The sequence below is a fragment of the Oratosquilla oratoria genome, chromosome 1 (assembly GCF_046742065.1).
Source record: "Oratosquilla oratoria isolate Oo_2021 chromosome 1, ASM4674206v1, whole genome shotgun sequence".
NCBI classification, from domain to species: Eukaryota; Metazoa; Arthropoda; class Malacostraca; order Stomatopoda; family Squillidae; genus Oratosquilla; species Oratosquilla oratoria.
The window spans coordinates 119,291,231-119,301,230 of NC_134777.1; the positions used below are offsets into that span (position 1 = coordinate 119,291,231).

Genomic DNA, 10,000 nt, shown 5'->3' on the forward strand with positions numbered 1-10,000 from the left:
CTTCACAGTCGGTGGAAAAAAAAGTTGACGAGAGTTGTCTTCTCCGGTTGATTGAGAGCCCGGAAGGTTACCGTCAATTGGTCCACTCCGCGGATCAACCCGGAGGAGATTTTTACCCGAAAGAAAAGACACCGGAAAAATGTGGATTGCAAGATGGACTATAGAGTCCTTTACAAATACGCCCACCTCGACTGAGAAGAGATAAGGATAAGATAAGGGGAAAGCCTGTGTAGGAGACAGATAGACAGAAACAGACAGAAATGGACAGAAACATGTAGAGACAGAAGAGGAGATGGAGTAGATGGAGAAAGGTGAGCGAATGGAGATGGAGATAGAGAGTGAGGGAGAAGCGAATTGAAGAGGAAAGGGGAAGTTTTATGATGAGTGTAAGAGGAGAAGGAGGAGGGGGATGGGAGATTAAGTGTGCGTGGGGCGTGGAGATTGGGTCAGTCATGCAAGGTGAGGACCGTACGTCAGGAGGCGCTGATTAGCCGCCGCCGAAGCCGTCACCTTTGCCTTATGAGGCTCTTTAGGGGCTGGTGGGGGTGGTAATTAACAGTCTGTGCTGGCGATCGGAGAGGAGTGCGGGATTCGAACCCACAACAAAGCGAGTATGAGATCAGCACGCTTCCGATTGCGGCACCTGTGCTGAATGTAATAGCGCAGCGTCAGTGGCCAGGGCAAAGGGAGAGATGCTGGTGACTATGGGGAGATGTCACGTTATCATGTAAACAGCCCGCCCGTCAATCAGCTGATTGGATGTAAACAATCCACCCTTCAGCTGATCGGTGACCGTCAGCTGATTCCGCTTTGTCAGCTGATTCGTGAGAGAGGAATTTCCATCTCTCTCACTCTCTCTCTCTCTCTCTCTCTCTCTCTCTCTCTCTGTGTGTGTGTGTGTGTGTGTGTGTGTGCGCGTGTGTGTCTAAGTTCATGGTTATACTAGATACAGAGCATATGAATGTGTGTGTGTGTGTGTGTGTCTATGTTCATGATTAGACTAGATACAGGACAGGTGAATATGTATGTGTGAATTTGTGTGTATGTGTTCCTTTGAATGATATGCAGTATACATAGGCCAGATACTTTGAACGCAGTCTTGAAGCTTAAAATTGTATAACATGCGAGTGCCTATGCGGAAAGTCTGTGCAACGTCTCTATCATGAGAGATGTACGAGAGAACCCAGGGATCGTTACCGGATATCGTGGGGCTGCGGGTACCTGACGAGAGGTCCGAAGCAGCCCGAAAACAAATTGTTCATTTGAACAACAGACTAATGTTCTACTGAGTGGAACAGGTTATCTTTGGCCAAAAAAAAAAATGTCACTGAAATGTTGCAACGTGTCGAAAGTCTTATTGTCATTTCCAGTCAATTTTATAACTTGAAGACTTCCTTACAGACTCTGATGGTTAACATAGAATTGGCGTCAGTTAACTGCCTAACTATTTATCCTTATCAATTTAACTTAAAAAGGTTGTGAGCGGCATCGTTTTATGTGTTTGTTATGGTTGCCGCCAGGCTATTTTATTCAATAAAGATAAGTGAATCATTACCATCCACTTTTTTCATTATCAACAAGACACAAAGCCACCTAGTTAAGGACTATCAACTGGTGAGCCACAGGCTTACCAACTGATAAACCACAGGGTATTACCAACTGGCGAACCATGCTTACCAACTGGCGAGCCACAGGGCTACCAATTGGCGAACTAGACTTACCAACTGGTGAACTCCAGGATTACCAACTGACGAGCCACAGGGCTACCAACTGGCGAACTCCAGGCTTACCAACTGATAAACCACAGGGTATTACATAAACCACAGGGTATTACCGACTGGCGAACCAGGCTTACCAACAGGCGAGCCACAGGGCTACCAATTGGCGAACCAGACTTACCAACTGGTGAATTCCAGACTTACCAACTGGCGAGCCACAGGGCTACCAACTGGCGAACTCCAGGCTTACCAACTGGCGAGCCACAGGGCTACCACCTGGCGAACTTCAGGCTTACCAACTGACGAACGAGGTGTCCATCTATCCACCGCTCCATCCACTCATCCATCTACTCCATCCACTCATCCACCCAGCCTACAACACAGGAACAACCGATGGCATGGCTGTGATGCGACAGTCAGTCGGGGGGAGGGGGGGAGTGGCGGGGGAGGGGGAGTTGGATGGAAGGAGAGAGTGGAGGAGGAGGAGGAAGAGGGCGAGGAGGAGGAGGAGGTGGGGGAATAGAACAGAACATAGAGATAGGAAACAAGACGGAGAATATAGTAGAGGAGGAGGGGAATGGGGAAGAGGAGGTGAAGGAGGAGGAGGAGGAAACAGATGAAAGAGATAAGAAGAGATGGAGGAGGAGGAGCAGGAAGAAAAAGACAGAGAGGAAGAGAGATAGGAAAGAACAGTTTACAGAGGAGGAGAATGAAGAGGAGGAGGAGGTGGAGGCTGAGGAGGAGGAGGAAGTGGAGGCGAAGGAGGGGGAGGGGGAGGAGGCGAAGGCGGCTGGGCTGGCGGCTGAGGGCGGCAGTGTGCGCGTGGCTGTGGTGTAGTGCAGAGGAGTCGCTGCGCGAGTTACCGCCCCCCCCACCGACTTTTCGGCGACCTGGTGGGTCCTCCGTCGGGTAGCTCTCCCTCCGTCAGTAGGCCAAGTGTCACCCGTGGATTCCGGGCGGCGACGCTGAAGAAGGAGATCCCGTGTGAAGGCGGCAGCGGCGGTGGCGGTTGTGGTGCCGTAGTGCAGCCGTGGTTGTAAAACGGTGGTGGTGGTGGTGATGATAGTGGTGGTGCCGGTTGTAGTGATGATGATTAATGATGATGATATGATGACGACAGTGGCACCATCTTACGAGAACCGGCACCAGTGCCTGCCGAAGATGGCACTCGAGTTTATACACAAACAAGTTCCTCCCCACCCCACTCATCCCCCCCTCCACTCCCCCCCTCTCTCTCTCCCCATCATTCGGGAGTGTGTGTGTGGAGTAACAGCGAACTATACTCACGAACCGGGAAGCTTATTGAACGCAAAGAGATGAAGAATTTTTATTTTTGTGTGTGTCGAACGAAGAAGGGGAAGGGGGATGGAGGAGAAGGTGGGGGAGGGGAGGCTGTGGTCTAGAGGTGTTCCTCCAACACCTGCAAATGCGGTGCTGAAGTGGCACTTGCGAAGGGCACTTCTCGTAAAGGTTGATAGGAACCCCCTGGCGAAGATCAAGATTTTACACACACACACACACACACACACACACACACACACACACACACACACACACACACACACACACACACACACACACACACACACACACACACACACACACACACACACATTATATATATATATATATATACATATACATATACATGTACATATACACGTGTGTGTGTATGATATGTAATGTATCTGTGAGCGGGATATTTTCTCTAATACAAATTTCATTAAAAGCGTCGGCTTGCAGCGCATTATTAAGCGTCTTGCTTGTGTTCTCAGTGTTTACCGACGTTCTCCAAGTGGGAGGGAAAGCGTACAAAAGCCCCCGGAGCTTCGTAGGGAATTAGAAATAAAAAAAACAACAACTCTGAATATATGGGATGTGTATACTTTTTTTCTACAAGACTTTTGTCCCGTCAGAGATATACGAAATTATTATTATTATTATTATCATTATTATTATTATTATTTTTTCTTCTTCTTATTATTTTTTTTCAAGAGCCGCCATGAAAGATCACTTTGCGTGATAAGGTCAGGTCATCGCTATGATCGTAGTTGATGGAAAGTTGTTGTTTTAGGGGACGGGGGATGGATGGGTGTAGGTATGGGGGATGGGGTGGAGACGATGTTCTCTTGAGAAACATGAAGGGGCCGTGTGTGTATGTGTGTGTGTGTGTATAGGATGGTCGGGATTCTACCCAATATATATATATATATATGAGTGGTAGGGTGGTGAGTTTAAATGCCAAGAATCCGTTGAAGTTTTATTTCTGACGTTTCGTCCAACTAGGACTTCTTCAGAGTGTGAAGAAGTCCTAGTTGGACGAAACGTCAGAAATCAAATTTCAACGGATTCTTGGCGTTTAAACTCACCACTCTACCACTCATTCTGTCTTCACGCCTCAATATATATATATATATATATATATATATATATATATATATATATATATATATATATATTATATATATATATATATATATAATATATATATTTTTTTTAATACCTTTGCACGGACGAAATATATTTTTCAAAATAAATTTCCTTTTCGTATACGCACTGGAAGATTTATTTTCTCTTAAGTAAGTTTTTGCTAGATCAGTGATGCTCGATGCCTCTAACATCCAGTGGTAATACCGGTTCGAGAACCGGGGGACTACCGGTTCGAGTACCGGGGGATGGTGTCGAGAAAGAGAAAAGAGGAGAAAATGATGAGAACTTGTTGTCCTGAGCACCAGCTGTTTGCGTCCAGCTGTGGACAGTGTCGTGTGTGTTTTTGTGTATTCAGCTGGTCCTTGCATAAGGAAATAAAGTCCGGTGGATCTGTGCCCGGGGTGGGAGATGTTTGCACGGGGGAAGATAGTGTACTATTGGACATTATGCTCCTTCCTTCCCTCCTTCCTTCGGGCCTTCCCACCCTCCTTCCTTCCTTCCTTCCTTCCTTCGGGCCTTCCCTCCTGCCTTCCTTCCTTACTTCCTTCTCCCTCCTTCCTTCGGACCTTCCTTCCATCCTTCTTTCCCTCCTTCCTTCCCTCCTTCCTTCCCTCCTTACTGCTTTCCTTCCTGCTTTCTCTCCCTCCTTTCTTCCTTCCCCCCTTCCTGCCTTTCCTTCTTCCTGCCTTCTCTCCCTCCTTCCTGCCTTCTCTCCCTCCTTCATTCCTTCCCTCCTTCCTTCGGGCCTTCACTTCTTCCTGCCTTTCTTCCTGCCTTCCCTCCTTCTTGCCTTTCTTCCTGCCTTCCCTCCTTCCTGCCTTTCTTCCTGCCTTCCTTCCTTCTTGCCTTCCCTCCTTCCTGCCTTCCCTCCTTCCTGCCTTCTTCCTTCCTTCTACCCTTCCTTCATTTCACTTTCATTTCTCCATTCCCCTCTTTTTCCTTCCCTTCTATTTCCTTCCCTTCTATTCCTCTCCCCTTTTCCTTCGCCCTCTTCTCTTCACTTTCCTTTTTCCCTTTCCTTCCCTTCACCAATATTCTCTCCTGTTATTCCTTCTCTTCTTCTTCCATTTCTTCTCTTCCCTTTCCATTCCTTCTTCTTTCCCTTCTCTTCCCCTCTCTCCTCCCCTCTCGTCGCCTCCCTTTTCTTCCTCTCCTATCTCTTTTCCTTCCCTTTTCTTCCCTTCCCTTCCCTTCCCTTCACTTCTCATTTCTTTCCTTTATTTCCACAGACTTTCCCCTCCTCTCCCCTCCTCTTCCCTCCTTCTCTCCCCTCCTCCTCTTCCTTCCTCCTCTCCCCTCCTCCTCTTCCCTCCTCCTCTCCCCTCCTCCTCTCCCCTCCTCCTCTCCCCTCCTCCTCTCCCCTCCTCCTCTCCCCTCCTCCTCTCTCCTTCTCTTTACTCCTCTTCTCTCCTCTTCTCTCCTCTCCCCCCTCCTCTCCATTCCTTCTCGATCTTTTCTCTTCTCCCTCCTTTCTCTCCCCCTTTCTTCCCTTTTTCTATCCCTCCCTTCTCTTTCTCTTTCTTGCCCTCCCCTCTCTTTCCCTCTCTTCTCTTCCTCCTCCCTTCTCTTTCCCTTCCTTAGCTCTTTCCTTCCCTCCCATTCCACCCTTTCCCTTCCCTTCTCTCTTCCCTTACCTTCGTTTACCTTCCCCCTTCCCCTCCCTCCCCTTTCACCTCTCTCCCCTTCCCCCTCTCTCCCCTTTCCCCCTCCCCTTTCCCCCTCCCCTTTCCCCCTCCCCTTTCCCCCCTCTCCCCTTCCCCCTCTCCCCTTTCCCCTCTCTCCCCTTTCCCCTCTCTCCCCTTTCCCCCTCTCCCCTTTCCCCTCTCTCCCATTTCCCCTCTCTCCCCTTTCCCCTCTCTCCCATTTCCCCTCTCCCCTTTCCCCCTCTCCCCTTTCCCCCTCTCCCCTTTCCCCGCTCTCCCCCTTCCCCGCTCTCCCCTTTCCCCCTCTCTCCCCTTTCCCCTCTCTCCCCCTTCCCCTCTCCCCTTTCCCTCTCTCCCCGTCTCCCTCTCTCCCCGTCTCCCTCTCTCCCCGTCTCCCCTTCCCCACTTCCCCCTCTCCTCGTCTCCCCTTCCCCACTTTCCCCTCTCTCCCCTTTCCCCCCTCTTCCCTTCCCCTCTCTCCCCATGCCCCTCTCTCCCCGTCTTCCCTTCCCCACTTTCTTACCTCTCCCCTTCCCCCTCTCTCCCCTTCCCCTCTCTCTCCCCTTTCCCCTCACTCTTGCCTTCTTTCCTTTCTTTCTCTTTCCTTCCTTTCCCATCCCTTCATTTTCTTACCTTCTTTTCCCTTCGCATCTTTTATCTGCCAATTTTCACTTCTTCCCTTCTTTCTTCCCTTCCCCTAAGAACATGAGAATAGAGGAGACTGCAAGAGACCATAAGGCCTACACTAGGCAGTTCCTATCCTCCGTCTCTTCTAGTTCCTTCTCTTCCTCTCTGTTCCCATACTTTCTCCCCGTCCCCTAAGAACATAAGAATGGAGGAGTCTGCAAAAGGCCATAAGGCCTACACTAGGCAGTTTCTGCCCTCCTTCTCTTCTGTTTTCTTCTCTTCCTCCTCTGATCCCATATTTTCTTCCCTTCCCTTGAGAGCATGAGGATAGAGAAGACTGCAAGAGACCATAAGGCTTACACTAGGCAGTTCCTATCCTCCTCTTCCTCCTTTGGTCCCGTACTTCCTTCCCTTTCCCTCAGTTCCCTTCGTTTACCTTTCCTACTCTTTCCTACCCTTCCCTTCTGCAAGTTGTGTTTCCTTCATCTCTCCCTCGCTCTCCTTTTCCGCTTTTCTTTGCTTCCCTTCCTTTCCCTTTCTTACCTTCCCACTTCTTTCCTTTTTCTTTCCCTTGCCATCCCCTTTCCTTCCCCTTCCCCTTTCCTTCCCCTTTCCTTCCCCTTCCCCTTTCCTTCCCCTTTCCTTCCCCTTTCCTTCCCCTTCCCCTTTCCTTCCCCTTTCCTTCCCCTTCCCCTTTCCTTCCCCTTCCCCTTTCCTTCCCCTTTCCTTCCCCTTCCCCTTTCCTTCCCCTTTCCTTCCCTTTCCTTCCCCTTTCCTTCCCTTTTCCTTTCCTTCCCACTTCTTTCCTTTTTCCCATCACCTTTCTTTCCCCTTCCCCTTTCCTTCTCTTTTCCTTTCCTTTTCCTTCCCTTTCCCCTTCCATTCTCTTCCGTTCCATTCGCCTTCCCTTCCTTTCCCTTCCATTTGCCTTCCCTTCCCCTTCCAATCGCCTTTCCTTCCTTTCTCTTCCCTTCCCTTCTCCTTCCCTTCTCTATCCCTCCCCCTTCTCTTTTCCTTCCCTTCCCCCTCCTTTTCCCTTCCCTCTCCTTTCCCTCCCCTTCCCCTTCCACTTTCAATCTACCCCCCCCCCCAGTCTCTTCCCTCTCTTCTGTTCTTTCCTTATCCGCCGTGTCTTCTCTTCCCTTCCTTCCCTTTCCTTCCATTCTCTTTCTTTTTATTTCCATCCCGTCCTTTCACTTCCTAGCACTTCCCTTCTTCCCCTTTTCCTTCTACCCTTCCCTTCTCTTCCCCATCCTTCTCCTACCCTTTTATTTTTTATTTGTTTCATTCCTTCATTTTCTTTTACTTCCATTTCATTTCACCTCTGTTCCCTTCCTTTTTCTTCCCTGCCCTTTCTTTTCCACTTTCCCTCCCTTCGCTTACCTTTCCTCTCTCTTTCCTCCCTCCCATTTCATTTTCTTTCCTTTTCCTCTTCTTCCTTTTTTCTTCACTGATTGTTTCGTTTTCCTTCCCTTCCCTTCCCTTCCCTTCCCTTCCCCCTTCTCTCTTCCACTCCCTTGCCTTTACACCTTTTTGCTCCCCTCCCCTTTCCTTTCCTTCCCCCTTCATTCCTTCCACTTCCTTTCCCTTCCCTTTCCTTTTCTTCCGGTTACTTCCGTTTCCTTCTGTGTCCTTTTATTCTCTTCCCTTTCCTTGTCTTCCCTTTCCTTGATATCCTTTCAATTCCCTCTACGTTAATTTTCCTCTCATGCTCCTCTTCTCCTCAACCTTCATTTCCACTCCCTTCCCTCTCCCTCCTTTCTCTTCTTTTTTCTCTTTTCCTCTCTTCTCTCTCCCCTTTCTCTCTCTTCTCTTCACTACTCTTCCTCACGTCCTCCCTCCCCTTCCCTCCTCTTCCTTATTCCTCCTCTTCCACTTCCCCCTGTTCCCATTTCTTCTCCGCCTCTCCTATTTCTTCCTCCTTCCTCTCCTCCCCTTTTCCTCTACCTTCTCTTCCCGTCCCTTCTGTTTCCCTCTTTTTTCTTCCTCCCCTCTTCCATTCGTTTTTTTTTTCTTGCTGTTCCTCCTCTCCTTTCCTTCGATGCCTTTTCTTCCCTTTTCTCTTCCCTTCCCTCTTCCCTTCCCTTTCTTTTATTATCCATTTCTCCTTTCTCTCCCTATACCTTATCTTACCTTTTCATCCCTTAACTTTACCTTTTCTTCCCTTCCCTTTATTTCTCATCATTTTAATTTTCTTTCCCTTCTCTTCTTTTTTCTTCCGTTCCCATTCCTTCCCACCCTTTCCCTTCTCATCCTTCTCATTCCCATCCTTTCCCACCCTTTCCTATCCCTCCATCTCTCTCCATCTCATCCCTTCCCTTCCCTTCCCATCCCTCTCCGTCGTCTCCCCATCCCTTACCCTCCCTTTTCTTTCCTTCCCGTCCCTTTCCTCTCCTTCTCTCCTCCTTGGCCATTGTGCCCCCCATGCCCCCTTGCCCCCCCCCCTTTAACATTCGCCTTGCATTTTGGTAGAGGCCCGTTTGGCACTTTAAAGGGGTGATGGGCAACACCCAGGCGGGCCGTGTTAACTCCGAGGCTCTAGATTGGTGCTATGCAGGCAAGACTGCGTTACGTATTAAGAACCAGGAAGTCACAGCAATATATATACATATATATATATATTATATATATATATATATATGTGTGTATGTATATATATATATATATTATATAGTTTGCTGTCACAGGAAGTCACAACAATATATATATATATATATATATATATATATATATATATATATATTAGTTTGCCGTTATGTGTTGTATGGCACTTCACATTGGGACTTGGCATCACTTCTGGAAGTGGGGAAGGTATATTTTTAGAATAACCAGCGGCTCTACCCTTGGGGACGATATTTCGCCTAAAAGATAGTCTTACTGGTGGTCGAGGAGAACGCTGTGTGACTCTGGTCCTTAGGGGTGTCAATAAAGCGTCTCCATTTTCCCAAAGTATTGGCTGCAGAAACTTGTTCATGCAGTACTCCGAAAGAGGAAGGGAGGAAGGAAGGAAATGAGGGAAGGGAGGAGAGATAGAATTGGGAATGGGAGTGAAGGCAAGAAGGAAGGAAAGAAAAGAAAGAAGGAATTAGTAAGGATAGGAAATTATCAAAGAAAGATGAAATGAAACTAAGAACGGACGAATGAAAGAAGGAAATAGTTGGGAAGGGGAGGAAGTAATTAAAGATAGAAGGAAATCAGAAATGTAATTTTTTTTTCATTGTTTGTGGATTTGTTCTTGAATTTCTTCTCAGATGAAGTGTAGTAACTTCCTCTGACGGAGGAGAGACCCCCCCTGGCGCCGCCCCCCTCTCCCCCCCTTCCTCCCCCCGGAAGAGAAGAAGCCTTCCATGCCCGGCTGCCGCCGCCGCCGCCGCCGCAGCCGCAAGTTCTCGCACCGCACCCGACCTTGCAGGAGTCTTCCCCTTCAGGAGAGGAACCCTTCCCCCGACGACCATCGCCGCCGAAGGAGGAGAGGGTCCTGCCCTGGTCCAGTGCGACGCAGCCCATCCAGTTCTTGCTAGGGGCTTCGAGTTCTCCCCCTCCCCCTCCCCCCGTTCTCCTTTACCTCCTCCTCCTCCTCCT

At 48.9% G+C, this 10,000-nt stretch overlaps 1 protein-coding gene across 2 annotated transcripts in view; it reads left to right on the forward strand.

Moving 5' to 3' along the window:
• Positions 1-10,000, forward strand: part of MCU (mitochondrial calcium uniporter) — a 928,441-nt gene that overhangs the window by 87,459 nt on the left and 830,982 nt on the right. Inside the window, exon 1 of one of the 2 annotated variants that reach the window (XM_076185743.1) lies at positions 2,534-2,611. The exons of the other annotated variant lie outside the window; for it this stretch is intronic. The gene's annotated coding sequence lies outside the window, so the exon portion shown is untranslated. Of the gene's footprint in view, positions 1-2,533; positions 2,612-10,000 lie in introns of those variants that run through there. 2 annotated transcript variants of the gene reach the window in all.